Source organism: Conger conger, chromosome 16, assembly GCF_963514075.1.
Source record: "Conger conger chromosome 16, fConCon1.1, whole genome shotgun sequence".
In the NCBI taxonomy this organism is placed as follows: Eukaryota; Metazoa; Chordata; class Actinopteri; order Anguilliformes; family Congridae; genus Conger; species Conger conger.
Window position 1 is genome coordinate 33,798,966 of NC_083775.1, and position 19,289 is coordinate 33,818,254.

General features: G+C 42.4%; 4 non-coding genes across 4 annotated transcripts; all 4 read right to left on the reverse strand.

The window, feature by feature from the left end:
* Nucleotides 1–14,658: 14,658 nt before the first annotated feature.
* Nucleotides 14,659–14,730, reverse strand: trnac-gca (transfer RNA cysteine (anticodon GCA)). Its single transcript has one exon. It is a non-coding gene; the product is annotated as a tRNA-Cys (tRNA).
* An 807-nt stretch (nt 14,731–15,537) lies between these two features.
* On the reverse strand, nt 15,538–15,609 carry trnac-gca (transfer RNA cysteine (anticodon GCA)). Its single transcript has one exon. It is a non-coding gene; the product is annotated as a tRNA-Cys (tRNA).
* A 368-nt stretch (nt 15,610–15,977) lies between these two features.
* On the reverse strand, nt 15,978–16,049 carry trnar-gcg (transfer RNA arginine (anticodon GCG)). Its single transcript has one exon. It is a non-coding gene; the product is annotated as a tRNA-Arg (tRNA).
* Nucleotides 16,050–17,281: 1,232 nt separating this feature from the next.
* trnac-gca (transfer RNA cysteine (anticodon GCA)) lies at nt 17,282–17,353 on the reverse strand. Its single transcript has one exon. It is a non-coding gene; the product is annotated as a tRNA-Cys (tRNA).
* Between the last annotated feature and the right edge of the window lie 1,936 nt (nt 17,354–19,289).

The window sequence follows — 19,289 nt, forward strand, 5'->3', positions numbered from 1 at the left end:
TTCATTCTGAGAGGGCCAAAGCAAACACTGACACTATGCGCTGATGCTAGCAGTCGCGCGTGATTCCTCGGCGTGCATGAAGCCTGCGTTTGAAGCGGCCGGCGGGCTTAGCGCTGTGCGACACATCGCGGGCGAGGTCCCGCGGAGCTCCGGCGGTAATGGGTAAACAGCGGACCGCGGCGGGTAATTGCCGTCGGCGGCTAATGGACTGAATCAGCTTTTTTTTAGCGGATTAACGAGCTCGGCGAGGGAGCGGAGGAAGTGTTAATTGGAGCGCGGCGGCAGCGGGTGGCGCGCGGCTCCCCCGGGGGCGGGGCTGTCAGTCCGCGCCGGGTTTCCGCGGAGGACTCGCGCGCACGCTTTTTCCGCGACTTCGCCCTTCGCCGGCCCGACCCTCGGGCCCCCTTCTCCCAGGCTCCCCTCGCTCTCTGCGTGACAATAGTCTCAATCACCGTCCGCGAGAGCTAGCAATCAAGGGAGCAAGAGTCAAAGGAGGGCTAAATGCGCCCTTCCTGTGGAGGTAGTTTTCGGGCGACAGTGCACCCCCCCCCCCCCCCCCCCCAAACACACCACCCTCCCCAGACAGCACCCCCACAGCCCAATTCCATATCCAAAAATACACCGCTCGGAATAACTGCTCCTTACCCCCCTCCCAGAAGAATCTACATTATATGCAGCCACCCCCGTGGCTGAAAATCCGGGGTTGTGAAATTGCGCCCTCGCTCCTGGCAGGACACGCACCGGCCTCGCCGCGGGTCTCATTAAAAGCTGAATGTCAGTCCCCCCCCCCCCCGTGTGGCCTACGTGTGGAGCTCTGACCCCCCGCAGAGCCCAAATCTCAGGTCGCCTTCGGGAAGGGAGGGGTGGTGGGGGGAGGCTGATGACTGCTACCTCTTTTCTATGCAGACGCACAAAATGTGTATTGTGTGCTAAAATCAGCCTTAGGTTAACTAAGCGTGCGGTCAGGCCACCTATGGTTGGAAATAAAATGTTATGGTTGCCATGGAAACAAGGCAAAGTGATGGCATTGTGTCTGATTGGTCTCTGGGGGGATTCTGGGATGGCAGCATGGGGGTGGAGGGAGGGCTGGGGTGACTGAAATTGGAGACTGGAGATGCAGGTGTAAAAGCGTGGATTTGTTATTTTCCAAAACGATTATAACTTGACTCACAATCACAAGCCACCAATTTAGAACTCACAAAATGGCAAAAATAGAATTTAACCATTTTCATATGACAAGACGCGAGGTAGAAAAGAGTACAGCTCTTGGCGCTATTGATTCTCCCAAACGAATGCTTATTAAATTAAAGTGGATCTGCTTTGGTGGGTGAAAGATGCAAATTTGAATGATTTATTTGAGAAGGCAGTTAAATGTCAGGACTGTCCTAAATGTCAGGACTGTCTTAACAACTTAATATCTATGTCCCATACATTTATGTTTTTTCACAGTCATTAGAAAGTTTTCACAAGTACTGTACCTCAAAGCAGCTATTCCGGGAAATTAAAAGCAGGGCCTATTTCCACATATGCAGATACAGACACACACACACACACACACACACACTCACGCACACACGCACAGACACACACACACACACACACACACACTCACGCACGCATGCATGCACGCGCACACACACGCACACACAAACGCACGCACGCACGCGCACGCACACACACACACCTGCATACACAGATACACACACACACACACACTCACGCACACACGCACGTGCACACACACACACACCTGCATACGCAGATACACACACACACACATACACACACACACTCACACACGCACACACTCACACACGCACACACACACACACCTGCATACGCAGATACACACACACACACACACACTCACGCACGCACGCACGTGCACACACACACACCTGCGTACGCAGATACACACACACACACACACACACTCACGCACGCACACACACACACACCTGCATACGCAGATACACACACACACACACACACACTCACGCACGCACACACACACACACCTGCATATGCAGATACACACACACACACAAACACACACACACACACTCACGCACGCGCACACACACACAGAGGACACATCATCATCCTGTCCAATGGGATAAGGGTAGGGTAAACTAATTTACAGTTTTTAACAATCACTTTGACCCTAATCTCACAAGTTAATGCTCAATTTTCAAAATCTTCATATCTTTGAAGAAATCTTGCATTTCCAAACTCATTGTTTCAAGTAACTCATTTATTGTGAAATACTATTGGAACATTTGTTTCGATCACCCACACACAAGATACCTATAGCTTCTCTGTTTAGTTGTTTTTACAATACTTAAATATTGCAGTTAGAAATACTAGATACATGTTTCAATACGGTTATTTTTTGTGGTTCTAAATAAAGGAAATAGTGGAATCATTGAATAAAATCTGAACATACTGTGGGTTTATTTCATAGGTTTTTTTTACAACTGCAAACATGCATTTGTTTGATAGTTTACTTTTTTAGAACCTTTCACACAGTTTGCACAAGAGCACTGTATGTGAACCATTGTCATTACTTTTACAAAAAATGAGGTTGAACCACCAAATATTATACATTTCTACAGTCCAATTTTCAAATCACTGACAGAAAATAGTGCATCTACTGTAATGCCACTCATTAGATCAAAATCCAGTGCTGGTGCTTTTCCTTTGAGACATGTTTGCAGTGGTTTGGTAGTTTTGATCAATTTTGTGAATTAAATAAACTGTTGTGCCAAGCTGCATGAAATGTAAAAAATGTGTTTAGTTTTGAAAAATTGACATTTTGTGGCTACAGTTTTGAAAGATGACCTCAAGGTTCTGAAATTAATGTCAAAGTGATTGTAAAAAACTGTAAAATAAATGTCACATTTCACCTTATCATAATTTTGCATTTGATCATCTGCCCAATCAGAACCTTGAAAATGAAAATGAATCTTGGGCAATCAATACACAATCAATCAATTAATCAATACGACGATGTAAATTGCTACGTGCACGTGTACAGTGATTCTCAATCAACATTATAATTAGTCTTCAGGTCGTTAGAAGGTCAGGTAGGGTCTCCACAGACCCATAAAACCAATGTTAATCAGACAGTAATCAGCTGTTACAATGCCTGTTGCATTCATTTTCTCCCCCAGTGCCTGACTGGGAATGTTCAAACAAGCTCAAAGCTCGAACAAACTGTGCTTGCTGTAAGCCTAACCTACTTTCACAGGCCCCTGCTCTCATCAGAAATTTGGCTCATTAATAAATTATCTTTAATGCATCAACTTGCTCTGACCCATGTCTATTTTAGAAAATGTCATCTCACGCTAAACAAATTGTGACAGCAAGCAGAAGCCGGGATTCAGTTATAATTTAGTGGTCTGCATTAGTGCGCATTAAACGAAAGCCCGAGAGAATATCTAGAGCTGGAAGCGAAGGCCATGGTACACTTTGTAGACAGTCTTTTCCAGAGTGAGATGCACAGGTTACACTTTTCTTTACATACAATTAACTTAATACACCAGGGCAGGTTAATACTCAAGGGTATGGTTGAGTGTCCCACCTAAAATCTGAACCTGCAACTCGTTCTTACATTTCTTTCTCAGACTACAGGTTTACACTGAGCTAGAAATGAGGTCCTAACCCGCTTAAGTCCAACATCTTTCCAGCCCAACCCGAACCAGCTTTTAAGCCTGAAATTGGTAATAATAATAATAATAATAATAATAATAATAATAATAATAATAATAATAATGATAATAACAATAATAACAATTATAATTTATTTATGTAGCCCCTTTCATATCATAAAATTAAGCTCAAGAGACTGTAGGCCCTAAGGACACATACGATGACACATTCTGACTCTCTCCATCCCTGGTGACAATATGGCCACTATGGTCACCCTGCGAGTTTCCATTGTTGACACGGTCTGCATACAATATAGCAATTGACTAAATTGAAGCTCATCTACAACCTTGAAGACTTCATCTACAGGATGAGCCCCCCTGCTGCCCCAGCACCGCTTACCTGGGAGGTGACAGACAGTCCCCATCACAAAAGACCATTTGGCAACTCTGACTATACAGACCACCGTCCCCTATACAGTGTGCAGATTAGCAGTAATCAAATTTCTACTATCAGACAAAAAAGATGATTCTCTCTTCTCTATCAAAAGAGAGTTATTGAGAGGGGCAGGTTGCTGTCCAGTTAGAGTACCGCTCTGAGATTCCTGGAAAAAGAGGGAGACACTTGGGTCTGGCAGGCAGGAGGATTTACTGAATCTGGGAAATAGAGTAGTTTCAATACTTTCATTAATATCACAATACATAAATATACAGTATATTTAAAAATTAGATAATACCTTTGTTCGATTAACTATGTAAAGTGTCTTTGTATTCCGTGAAAATCGCTATATAAAGTACATTTATTATTATTATTATTATTATTATTATTATTATTACTATAAAGCCAGCTACTTGTCATTGCCTCATAATTAAAGATAACTTCTGCTTGAAAAGTTTGTATCCCATTTTACCTGTTTGGTCAGTGGGAGTATGTCCGCCATTAAGACAGGATGAAAGTTTGAAGAGGTGGGCAGTGGGCTGCAATTGTAATCACTGAAAAGGGGGCTTCAGATCTTTCTTGAGGGAGCCCAAGTCTCTTTTTAGGGCTGAACTCTAGTTCCCCTACTCCAACCCTACTGTACATGCTCTCTTAAAAATGAATGTACTCATTTGATGAGTGAGTCAAGTTCATTCAGGAAATCTAACGATCAAAAAAAATTGTATGACCAACTGTCGGGGTGTTTGAGATTTTACAACAGACTAGGGAAATACCACCTAAATTCTAATACCCAATTAGAATCACTGACATAATGCAAAGATTTCAGAACCCCTCTAATCTTTTGTTTTTAATTCCGTCATGGGGGTTCAAGTCTGAATTAGGTGCGCCCCCCCCCCCCCCCCCCCTTGCAATTGACATCCGAGACTGACGCCCCAAAGTTAGCCATATAAGCACTTTCGTCAGCCCAGACAGCGGCGCACATCCTCGACAGACGCAGTTCGAAAGCAACAGGAAGGAAAGCTCTGAAGCGAAGCAGCAGGCCGGCGCTAGCTGCTCCTTCTCCTCCTCAGCTCCCCCCGTCACCTGCTGGCACCGCAGTCATTCCAGCCTCCCTGTTGCTTCCTTTTGTCGCGCTGCGCCCCCACGGTGGCAAACCCCCTTTAAAAATAGAGTCGATCCTTCCAGATTACCGCCGCCACGCGCTGATTAATTACACGGTTTCGGATTCGTGCCGTGGGGGGGGGGGGCGAGCGTGTGGTGCCAGAGAGAAGCAGTGAGACGGTGCGGGGCGGGAGGGAGAGGCGGAAGGAGGGAGGAACGCGGGCAGAGTCAGACAGAGAGAACACTATGAGGACGGTGGGTGTTGTAAGCGCAGGTGAAATGGCCTCCTGGCCGACCCGGTCGCTAGTTTTAAAATTAGCCGGGGGAAGCTGCCCTGCTTCACGTGCTTCATCCCGCCATTATGTTTCACCTGCATGTTGTCAATAGGTTGCAAGATATTGGCTGCTTCTCCCGCTGGTGAGTTACAGCCATGTTTAATTACAGCACAATGGGGCTCGAGTACAATAGCACACATGCCCACTTCAACAGGATTTCAGTATGAACCCAGCATCCAGGAACAGTCATGCCATAAATCCGGTGTTGTACTACAAGCACATGCGATGCTAATCAATGATAGCCCCGCGTTCTTCAGACCTTTGGGATAAGAACGGCTGGACAATGGAGTGGTCAAAGCACATGGGTCAGAATGACCCAGCGCCACTGAACTGATGCCTTCTGCTTACCTGATACAGCCTTAGCCATTCTGCTAATGGGGCAGAAATGACAAGTGGGTACTTAGCTATGCTAACATAATATTTTGTCAGGCTCCTATGGAAGGAATTAGCTTGTGCAAATTAAAATGGCAATTCTTAGTGCCAAATCACAACACCACTGGTATGTTCCTGTAAATATGTCTGTTAGTTTATTTTTGTCATTCTTGTAATTTATTGTTTTTCATATTCATTTCTGGTCTTCTGTTTATTTATCCATTACTGTTCATTGTATTCGTCATCCCCTGTTATGTCTGTGTCTGTATGTTTCCGAACCATAATCATTCCCCTGTCTGCGTGCTGCACTACTCGGGTGGTTTCGAAAATTTCGGGGTTTCAACGATTCCTTCTCAGCCTCGCATTTCCTGACTTCCTGCTTTCTTGTTAGTTCATGTTGTACAGCAAGAAACTTACTAATAACAACTAACATAAATATTGTACAGTACTAATTATATTAATGCACTGTCTAACTAATTAACTAACAGTCACTAGTTTTGGGTAATTTAGATTTAAGCAAGTAAATCTGTAACTCCGCCTCTCTATTCTCTCACTGATTACTTGCTTTGATTCAGCCTCCCACTATCACTACATCTCCTAACTCTATGCAATTGTCCACTCCTTTATCCGGAGCCGTCTGTATTACGTGTTGGTCTATGTGTACCCAGCTCACGTTTTCATTTCCCCCTTGTTATTGCTATATTACTCTATTATGTTCCTCACCTGGTGTTTATTTGTTATCCCTCCTCACTCCTGTGCCCCGCCAAGTATGTCACTTCCCCTCATGTATTTAAACCCCAGTCTCTGTTAGGTTCTTTGTCAGAACATTGATCTTCATTCCAGTGCCGATTTTGTGTAAGCCTGTATCGATTGAGATTCCTGAGACACACCTTTGCCCAATTTCGAGTTTGCCTTTGCCCTTTTGTTTTGTCGCCTCTCTGAGTTTTTCGACCTTTGCTTTGTGTTTTTCGACCTCCCGCTTGCCTTACCCCTTTGTACTTTTGCACTTCTGCTTTTTGGATTTTTTGACTTTGGATTGTTTACTTACCGTCCTTTTTGCTACTCGATTTGGCACTGTGTGTAAAACTGTGATTCTAGGGGCTGTGGTGGTGCAACAGACTAAGATGCAGCAGACTTGCAGTTGCAGTTCGCTGCAGTTGCACGCTGGGGAGCGGGGTTCGATTCCTGGTCCTGTCAAAAGCCAAGCTTGGCTGACTCCTGTGGAGTGGCATAATTGGCTTGTTGCTCCAGAGGGAGGGTCTTGGCAGGGTTAGCTGATCACCGCACCATAAGCACCGCGGATTCACAGACGCGATTACAGAGATGTGACGTCCTTGATGAAGGCGTCGGGCCGCCAAGGGGAGTCCTGTGGACGGTGTATCTAACAATAACTGTAATTATAAAATATAATAATTATAAAATATAATAAATATAAATAATTGGAATAGAGGCTACGAAATTGGGAAAAATCTGAAACAAATAAATGAACTACGGTCTACAATTCTGCTTATCCTTTGGTCTGCACTTGGGTCTCTGTACTGACGTCGTGACCATTTGCTCCATACTCTTATATCGGCAATTTGCCAAAGCCTATTACAACCCGGCAATGACTTTTAGTCCCCTGTAGGAGACATGAATCTCTGGTATTAATGTGAAGAACCATACACTCAGTGAGCACTTTATTAGACATATTATTTGACTTATTCTGCCGCTGGAGCCTATTGACTTAGAGCTTTGATGCTTTGTGTGTTCAAAGATGCTCTTCTGCATACCACTGTTGTAATGTGAGGTTATTTGAGTTACTGTCACCTTCCTGTCAGCTTTGACCAGTCTGGCCATTCTCCTCTGATGTCTCTTATTAACAAGGCTTTTTTTCTCACGGAACTGCTGCTCACTGTATGTTTTTTGTTTTTCACACTATTCTCTGCACTATTCACTACTCCAGAGACTGTTGTGCCAAATTCCAGGAGACCAGCAGTTTCTGAGATACTGAAACCACCCTGTCTGGTGTCAACAATCGTTCCATGGTTAAAGTCACTTAGATCACATTTCTTCCCCATTCTGACATTTGGTCTGAAAAACAGCTGAACCTCTAGACCATGTCAGTATGCTTTTATGCATTTAGTTGCTGCCACATTGGCTGATTGAATATTGGCATTAGCAAGCTGGTGTACAGGTTTACCTAATATAGTGCTCCGTCAGTGTATATTCTACTATGCTGAAATAGACTACAAGGGGCATTCAATACAAATAAAATTATATTTTTGAAAATCTTTCACTGCAACATGTTTGGCATCTTATTAGGTTATGTATGTAAAAAAAGATAAAATACTTTTGCTATACAGCATATACAGCAGACATGTTGGTGCAGCCACTAGTTTGTTGACATCATCTGCTCACATGGTGGACAGCAGTAATGTAGTAGGCCCCATTTCCACTACAGTGGTTCAGACTCCTGATCACCAACTGCTGGCTTTGGAACACTCATTTTGTTTAGGTCAGTGGAACTTCTCTCAGCTAGCAGAGCAGATAACAGTGTTCAAGCAAACAGTGAGTGACAGTGATTCCTGGAGTAAGACCGGTAAAAACTGCTTTGTAAAACAGACCACTTGTGGCAGTGTAGTGTATCGGTTAAGGAACTGGCCGTGAAACCGTAGGATTGCAGGTTCAATTTCCAGGGATACAGTGCCTTTGTACTTAACCAACACAGCTTCAATATGTATAAATGGATGCTACTATATGTACAAAATGCAAAAGGTTGTGCCAGTTGTTTTGGATGTAAGTGTCTATGTTGTGTTATGTGTCTGCGTATGTGTTAAATGTCTGCAATGTGAAGTTCCTAACCTCTCTATAAACAAGAGAGAATTTTTGCATGACATACATTTGTTTGTGAATTCAACATGATTCTAAAAACCAGAAACACCAGCAGGCCTCCTGCCTCCTAATCACTACCATAGATTGTGCACACTCACTAGATACTCAGTTCTGGATTATTAACACTGAGTAACAGGTTCTGCAGAGTCACATTGTCTGCAGGTTTCTGTGGTTTCCTCTTAAACATTAGCCAATGTAGGCCTTGGAACAATGTAAGAGAGAGAGACGTAGTCTGTCCCCGATTCGTCCACAAAGTATTGCTACTGTATTATCCTAACAACACAATAACCTACAGAAAATTGGCACATGGGGAGGCATTAGATGAAATAAAAACACAAATTTACACATTTACTTGTGGGGGATACATTTCTGTCATTTTACCGCAATTGTACCATTGACTTTACATTGAAAATGAGTCTAACTGAGCTATACTGGAGCCAACCGCAGTGGTGCTAGCGAGCACTGTCTCTCAGCAAGACCAGGAAATGAGTTTTAAAAAAGAAGGTCGGTTTTGGGGCCGCTTGAGTCAAAGGCTGTGTACGAAATCGCATACTTAGCACACTGCTTATACTACTCATACCAGGTTTTAAAGAAAATAAGTGTTTTATACGTTACAGACGATAAAATGGGATAGAATATCTCTCACACATAAACTGCCTGTAAAGGAGACAGTGCCCCCTGGTGAGGGGGAGGTGTGAAAGCAGTCTCCATGGGTCATGTAGCCTGCATACATTGGGCCTGCAGGCTGAGCTGTGGGGAGACATGGAGCCAATCGTGCAGCTTCTCCTGGTTTCCTCTGGAGTTCAGACTGAACTGCTTCAGCTGAACAGAACTCCACACAGAGGGATCATATTTTAGCATGGTAAGTACTCAAATATATGACAACAAAACAGCAATTACCATAAACTTCCATCAGGTTAATTGATTGCAACACAAAAAGCCCAACCGGTGTTTGTCAGAGGCCAATGTTGATGGTGTTTCTTAATGTCGGTTCAAGTTAGGCTACTACTGCCTTTATCAGTAACAGACTACAGCTTTTCATAGCTGAGCAAAACAGCATGATCAGGTGATCAATTTGAAATGGGACTAAGTCCATTCACACACTCACAATTCCAAAGTGTTTTCTCAGCATAATCAATAACATCTCATTTTTAATTAATTCATTTAATTACAATATCCTGTTGCTTGCATACCCATTTGTATGTTCTGAGCACTGAGCCAACTATGCTGGTTCACTGTTATAAAATCTTTAGGATACAGCTTACACTCATCTGCAGCTAAAGGTGGTGCTTATGCAAATTTCCAGATCAAGATATGATAGGGCTGAAATAACAAAGAGTATACGTTCATGAGGGGCTGGCTAGGCTGTCTAAAATGGGTAATTGTCCAATTGAGAGAGTATACAGCAGACATGTTGTGGTAATTAAAATGCAGTGTGAAACAACACTGGGGCAAAGAAGCTGCCAGCAGACTGAATCTACCACAGCTTGTGTTGTCCTTCCTTATGTATAATATTCTGAAATGGATCATCCTTTATTATGCGCTCCTAGTCTGATGGAAGTTGAATGATACACAGTAAAAAAAACACATTTATGTAGTTAACAAAAGTTCAATTTCATATTCCATCACATTTCTCCTGTGAGGTATCCTCCACAGGCTCCACAGAGGCCTACTGCCCAGAGCCCCACTGGCACTGACACTCTGCCTCACAGACCTGTGAGAGCACGGCAGTCACAGAATACATCACAGACCTCTCGCACCACAACACACAGTAACACACTCAACACTGACCTCTCTCTTAACAACACATGGTAACACACTCAACACTGACCTCTCTCTCCACAACACAGAGTAACACACTCAACACTGACCTCTCTCTCCACAACACAGAGTAACACACTCAACACTGACCTCTCTCTCCACAACACAGAGTAACACACTCAACACTGACCTCTCTCTCCACAACACATGGTAACACACTCAACACTGACCTCTCTCTCCACAACTCAGAGTAACACACTCAACCCTGGCCTCACACACCACAACACAGAGTAACACACTCAACAATAACCTCTCTCTCCACAATGCACAGTAACACACTCAACCCTGACCTCTCTCTCCACAACGCACAGTAACAGACTCAACACTGACCTCTCTCTCCACAACACATGGTAACACACTCAACACTGACCTCTCTCTCCACAACACACAGTAATACACTCAACACTGACCTCTCTCTCCACAACGCACGGTAACACACTCAACACTGACCTCTCTCTCTCCACAACACGGTAACACACTCAACACTGACCTCTCTCTCTCCACAACACACAGTAATACACTCAACCCTGACCTCTCTCTCCACAACGCACAGTAACACACTCAACCCTGACCTCTCTCTCCACAACACACAGGGATGATTTTCTCTCTGGTCAAATTCACATAATAAATGTTTCCAATAGCCTATTAGGGAACCTGTGTCAGTGACATGAACACATCCTAACTCTTGCTGTCCATAAGTTGGATAATAATAGGGTCATTCATGCCCAGTAAAATGGGCTTGTTTTCTACCATCACAACATGAACTGACAGAGTTTTCCAAAGAGACTGAAATCAAGGGTCTCAGAGACAGGTAGGAAGTTATTACAATCTAATAATAGAGCCAGGTAGAGCAGTTAAATCAAGCAGTCCAGATTGCCTGAAATTCTAATCTAAATACCTGACTATATATTCACATTTACATAGCTCAGGGGGCTCTCTATCCATCACAGTTTGAATGAACTGTCATTCTTACCCAAGGACAGCATGATCAATGTAATCCCTCCAGTGTATCGTGAGTCTTCCCTGGGGTCTCTACCCATTAACCAGCGAGTTATTCCCAGGTTTATGTTCCTAGTACTGGTATCATAACTGCCATATTCGCTAAAAGTTATAACCAAGTAAAAATGTTCATGTACAAACTCATTAAAGGGCATTGATTTTGACATTGCGCAAACGATTTCTAGATTCACTGCCCAATAAGTTCTGCCCTGCTGGTGAGCCTGCTGCCGGCCAATCATAGGAACTGCTGGAGTGTTTGGATGCCAGGCATCACTGCGGTTGGTGGAACAGCAGGGGGGTAGGGACCGCCGGTTAACTATTGGCACTGCATCTTTCCTGGTTCTCCAAACTGTGAGTTGAGAATGATCCAAGTTGGCTTTCCTCTTTTACTGGTAACGGGGAGTCAATACTGCAGTACAACCAGTACCAACCCAAGCGATTGCTTCATTGAGGCCATATTCACTGAGTTCCAAATGCTTTTCTGAATATTTATGGTCTCACGATCCAGGACCAAGGCCAAAGCATTTTTCAAAAGGTATTTCATTTTCACCTTGATCTCAGTGACACAAAGTTGGTTATTATTTATTTTATTTATCAGGGACAGTGCACATTAATCAACATTTTCAGTTTTCACATCAATGTAAATGCGGCAGAGTTAGCTAATGAGCTGATTTTCGTCTGTAGTCCCTAACCTGCATGTCTTTGGACTTTGGACGTGTTACTGTTGGAGGTTTTAATTGATTTTTCGACCCTGACACTCTCCTCTCATGCGCTGCCCAGCCTAAATTCGGTTCCAGTTTTTAATCATTTACTGAAGAGAATAAAAGTGATGGACATCTGGAGGCTTCAGGGATTATAATTTTTGCAAGCCCATGTGATCTTATTGATTCTAAACTGATACCACGGTTTCTCCAGAGTACAATACCATCTTAATTTCTGATCTTTGCCCTGTCATTGTTGAAGTTGTCCCTCACCAAAATATGCTACATAAGCCAGTTCCGAAATGAAAATACAGGTTTGAATATAAGTACATTTCTGCTCATGTTACCAATCTTGTTGAAAACACACTGAATAAGAAGATAAACAACTTCAGGCAAGTCAACTGAAAAGTGTACAAAAGATATAAATTGTAGTTTCAGAAAATTCTGTATACTTCTAATCTGTTGTTAGGAACTCAATGATATCAGACTTTGGCTCCTTAAAACCTCCCAAACAGAATGAGTCAGTCAATACTTTTAAATCCGAAATCACCATTGAAGAAACATGTTGAACTAAAATAGTTTCCAAATGGCCATGTGATTTAGTTCTACAAGACATTCCTACTCCTGTACTAAGAAGAAAAGGCTTCTTTTTGCTTTATGAGCCAAATATCTCTCTTCTGACTGATGACTTATCCAACCTCCAATCACCCTTTGAGTTCACTCCATGTTATTTAGCTTTTCTCTAAATTATTAGCCAAAAATTAAAAGACTTGTGTCTGCTATCATTCTTTCTGGACAGATTTTCATTCTTTGATACGTGCTGGTTGTTTCCTACCTGTTTCCGACCATAATGCTAAAAATTTTCGATATGAAAATTATATTGTGGCTTTACTTTAAGGGTTGAGAATTTAATGTTGTAAACTCATAATTGTGTGATTAATCATTACTTAAAGAAGCAGCATTAAAATACCGTGTTGACTATTCACCGCCTAGCAGAACCATCTAGTGGTCAAGAATAGGTACTACCCTACTAGATAATGGAACATAAAACTAAATACTTTAATGACTCATTAATCAGGGCAGTGGAGAATAATAATCCAAGAAAGGTTTAAGAAACTAAGCTCCAAAACATAGATTCCTAAAACCTCTGGAATATAGAGAACCTGTACGATAGATTGGTTGTGGAGGTGGCCCTGCAGGAGGGGTTGGCTGGTCCCAGGATGGATTTCAAACTTATTTTTTTGTATTCCCCAAGTTTGGTAGACATTGGATATTGGAAACAATACCTACAGAATTTTATCTGAATCCTACCCAGTGAACATGGCAAATTTGGATGCCATCCATTAGCATTTTATTCAAAAATGAAAAAATGATGCTCCTATAAAATAAAGTTTCTGGGAGGCATATCTAACATGTTTCTACCTATTCTTACCTCTATTATAAGGACCTGAGTGTCATCCTGTTGAAAATGGTAAAATATGACTCTTGTAGGCAATTGGTGCATCAAAGAAGTTACTGCAAGCTGTAAAAGAGAAGGCTAGTATTACTGCGGTAAGGTTGTACCCTGTAAAATGAACATTCTGAATGACCTCCTCCACAGCAATGTCAATAGTAGGCTACACTAGGATTAAAAAGCGACATTTTTCATGCTTACTCTGGCAATGTCGCTAATCATAACGTGTCATAATGTGATTGGCTGCTGTCTTGTAGGATAACAGGTTATTCATGTTTCTCATTGTCGGCCTTTTAAAGGTGTATTTGGATTGCTGATATTCTACCTGTGTGAGGGCAAGCAAAATGTTTGTGTCATTATTGTGGGCTTATGGCACACAGAGGATGCCTATTTGTGCAAGCCAATAGTATGCCAAATAATTTGAATGCAAAATGATTGCGCTCTATATTCCCACCTTGTGATTATGAGTATAAATTATTCTATTCGTTTTGTCACCTGTGTCTTCGTAGTTTGGTTCTTCTGTTCAGCAGTGTCTCATCAGTTGTGATCTTTTATCCCTTTTCTCTCTTGTGTGTATGTAGTCAAATGCTTTACCACTAAGCTACACCCCACTCTGTCTCTCATATGGCAAAAGAAGGCAAATCAGAATCAGAGTGCATGCCCATAGATTACATATAAATATTGGCTGTGTTCCTGCAGTAAATGAATCTGGAAAATAAATTGTTCAACCAAAAAAATTGACACCACGCCCAAATTAGGTGTTATTCATTAAATGATGCCTGCTGTTTTTATATTATCAATAGTCCTGTGGAGTGGCTAAAACAGCACCCATGATGTTACAGGAGACCCACGACCATGAGAACTCTCCAGTCTGGTTTTCTCCAGAGCTAAAATCAGAAAACCCACAAAGGGTGAAAGGGGGCACCCAGATTTGAACTGGGGACCTCTTGATCTGCAGTCAAATGCTCTACCACTGAGCGATACCCCCTCTCAGAAGTAACTCTCAAAAGACTGGAGATTTTTTAAACTACAAATGATATGACCTCGGGACAAAGTGAAAGTCCAGGAATTCCATAAAAATACCGGCTGTGTTCCTGAAGTGAAATAACTTGGAAAATAAATTGTTCAACCAAAGAAATTGACACCACACCCAAAAGAGTCACATTTTTACCAAATTATCAATGATTAAATTCACCTTGGTGTTATTCATTAAATGATGCCTCCTGTTTTGATATCGTCAATAGTCCTGTGGAGCGGTGAAAGCAACACCCATGATGTTACAGAAGACCCACCACCATGACAACTCTCCAGTCTGGTTTTCTCCAAGTCTAAAATCTGAACTCTCATACAGGGTGAAAGGGGGCACCCAGATTTGAACTGGGGACCTCCTGGTCTGCAGTTAAATGCTCTACCACTGAGCTAAAGCCCCAGAGGAACATAATAGTCAAAAGAATGGAAAAAAAATGACTACAAATAATATGACCTCGGACAAAGTGAAAGTCCAGGAATTCCATAAAAATACTGGCTGTGTTCCTGCAGTGAATTAATCTGGAAAATAAATTGTCCAACCAAAGAAATTTACACCACACCCAAAAGAGTCAAATTTTTACAAAATTATCAAAGTTATATTCGCAATGGTGTTATTCATTAAATGATTCCTGCTCCTTTGATATCATCAATAGTCTTGTGGAGCGGCGAAAGCAGCACCCATGAAGTTTCAGAAGACCCAAGACCATGACAACTCTCCAGTCTGGTTTGCTCCAAGTCTAAAATCAGAAAACTCATACAGGGTGAAAGGGGGCACCCAGATTTGAACTGGGGACCTCTTGATCTGCAGTCAAATGCTCTACCACTGAGCTATACCCCCACTGGGAAACAATTGTCAAAAGAATGGAAAAAAAATTACTAAAAATGCTATGACCTCAGGACAAAGTGAAAGTCCAGGAATTGCATAACAATACCGGCTGTGTTCCTGCAGTGAATTAATCTGGAAAATAAATTGTTCAACCAAAGAAATTGACACCACACCCAAAAGACTCACATTTTTACAAAATTATCAAAGCTTAAATTCACCTTGGTGTTATTAATGAAATGATGCCTCCTGTTTTGATATCGTCAAAAATCCTGTGGAGCGGTGAAAGCTACACCCATGATGTTACAGAAGACCCACCACCATGACAACTCTCCAGTCTGGTTTTCTCCAAGTCTAAAATCAGCAAACTCACACCGTTTGAAAGGGGGCACCCAGATTTGAAGTGGGGACCTCTTGAGCCGCAGTTAAATGCTCTACCACTGAGCTATACCCCCACAGCAAAACAATAGTCAAAAGAATGGAAAAAAAATTACTAAAAATGCTATGACCTCAGGACAAAGTGAAAGTCCAGGAATTCCAAAACAATACCGGCTGTGTTCCTGCAGTAAATTAATCTGGAAAATAAATTGTTCAACCAAAGAAATTGACACCACACCCAAAAGAGTCACATTTCTACAAAATTATCAAAGCTTAAATTCACCTTGGTGTTATTAATGAAATGATGCCTCCTGTTTTGATATCGTCAAAAATCCTGTGGAGCGGTGAAAGCTACACCCATGATGTTACAGAAGACCCACCACTATGACAACTCTCCTGTCTGGTTTTCTCCAAGTCTAAAATCAGAAAACTCACAAAGTTTGAAAGGGGGCACCCAGAGTCGAACTGGGGACCTCCTGATTTGCAGTCAAATGCTCTACTACAGAGATATACCCCCCCTGCAAAACAGCCATCAAAAGAATGTAAAAAAAATTGCTAAAAATGATATGACCTCAGGACAAAGTGAAAGTCCAGGAATTCCATAACAATACCGGCTGTGTTCCTGCAGTAAATTAATCTGGAAAATAAATTGTTCAACCAAAGAAATTGACACCACACCCAAAAGAGTCACATTTTTACAAAATTATCAAAGCTTAAATTCACCTTGGTGTTATTAATGAAATGATGCCTCCTGTTTTGATATCGTCAATAGTCGTGTGGAGGGGTGAAAGCTACACCCATGATGTTACAGAAGACCCACCACCATGACAACTCTCCTGTCTGGTTTTCTCCAAGTCTAAAAACAGAAAACTCACAAAGTTTGAAAGGGGGCACCCAGATCTGATCTGCAGTCAAATGCTCTACCACAGAGCTATACCCCCCCTGCAAAACAGCCATCAAAAGAATGGAAAAAAAATTACTACTAATGATATGACCTCAGGACAAAGTGAAAGTCCAGGAATTCCAAAACAATACCGGCTGTGTTCCTGCAGTAAATTAATCTGGAAAATAAATTGTTCAACCAAAGAAATTGACACCACACCCAAAAGACTCACATTTTTACAAAAGTATCAAAGCTTAAATTCACCTTGGTGTTATTAATGAAATGATGCCTCCTGTTTTGATATCGTCAATAGTCGTGTGGAGGGGTGAAAGCTACACCCATGATGTTACAGAAGACCCACCACCATGACAACTCTCCAGTCTGGTTTTCTCCAAGTCTAAAATCAGCAAACTCACACCGTTTGAAAGGGGGCACCCAGATTTGAAGTGGGGACCTCTTGAGCTGCAGTCAAATGCTGTACCACTGAGCTATACCCCCACAGCAAAACAACTGTCAAAAGAATGGAAAAAAATTACTACAAATGATATGACCTCAGGACAAAGTGAAAGTCCAGGAATTCCATAAATATACTGGCTGTGTTCCTGCAGTGAATTAATCTGGAAAATAAATTGTTCAGCCAAAGAAATTGACACCACACCCAAAAGAGTCAAATTTTTACAAAATTATCAAAGTTAAATTCGCAATGGTGTTATTCATTAAATGATTCCTGCTGCTTTGATATCATCAATAGTCTTGTGGAGCGGCGAAAGCTGCACCCATGATGTTTCAGAAGACCCACGACCAAGACAACTGTCCAGTCTGGTTTTCTCCAAGTCTAAAAACAGAAAACTCATGCAGGGTGAAAGGCGGCACCCAGATTTGACCTGTGGAGCACTATGATCTGCAGTCAAATGCTCTACCACTGCGCTATACCCCCACTGTAAAACACCGGTCAAAAGAATGGAAAAAAAATTACTACTAATGATATGACCTCAGGACAAAGTGAAAGTCCAGGAATTCCATAACAATACCGGCTGTGTTCCTGCAGTAAATTAATCTGGAAAATAAATTGTTCAACCAAAGAAATTGACACCACACCCAAAAGACTCACATTTTTACAAAATTATCAAAGCTTAAATTCACCTTGGTGTTATTAATGAAATGATGCCTCCTGTTTTGATATCGTCAATAGTCGTGTGGAGGGGTGAAAGCTACACCCATGTTGTTACAGAAGACCCACCACCATGACAACTCTCCTGTCTGGTTTTCTCCAAGTCTAAAAACAGAAAACTCACAAAGTTTGAAAGGGGGCACCCAGAGCCGAACTGGGGACCTCCTGATCTGCAGTCAAATGCTCCACCATTACATTTACATTTTTTACATTTTAGTCATTTGGCAGACGCTTTTAATCCAAAGCGACTTACAAGTGCATAGGTTCTACCACAAGTCAAAGCATCACATCCAGAACTAGAAAAATACACCTGGACTGCTGTTTTAAACATATAGTCGTCATCATAAGTGCAATTTTTTTTTTTTTTTTTTTTTTTTTTTGGGGGGGGGGGTTAGACAGGAATAGGGGTATCAGAAGGGGGGGGCGGGGTAAGTCAGGAGGGGGGACTAAGGTAGAGTTTGAAGAAGTGTGTTTTGAGTCTGCGTCGAAATAGGGGGAGGGATTCTGCTGTCCTGACAGTGGTAGGCAAGTCATTCCACCACTGAGGAACCAGAACGGAAAACAGGCGTGAACGTGCAGCTCGACCGCCAGGTGCCCGTAGAGAGGGAATCGTAAGGCGACCAGAGCTGGCAGACCGGAGTGGTCTAGCTGGGGAGTAGGGAGTGATCAGGGATTGTATGTAATGTGGGGCAGTCCCCTTAGCAGCCTGAAATGCCAACACTAGGGCCTTGAATCGGATGCGTGCGGCAATAGGAAGCCAGTGGAGGCCAATGAGAAGCGGGGTGACATGAGCCGACCTGGGCTGACTGGTGATCAAGCGGGCTGCAGCATTCTGGACCAGCTGGAGGGGCTTGATGGCGCACGCTGGGAGACCGGCTAGGAGGGAGCTGACCACTGAGCTATACCCCCACTGGAAAATAACTGTCAAAAGAATGGAAAAAAAATTACTAAAAATGATATGACCTCAGGACAAAGTGAAAGTCCAGGAATTGCATAACAATACCGGCTGTGTTCCTGCAGTGAATTAATCTGGAAAATAAATTGTTCAACCAAAGAAATTGACACCACACCCAAAAGACTCACATTTTTACAAAAGTATCAAAGCTTAAATTCACCTTGGTGTTATTAATTAAATGATGCCTCCTGTTTTGATATCGTCAATAGTCGTGTGGAGGGGTGAAAGCTACACCCATGATGTTACAGAAGACCCACCACCATGAGAACTCTCCAGTCTGGTTTTCTCCAAGTCTAAAATCAGCAAAC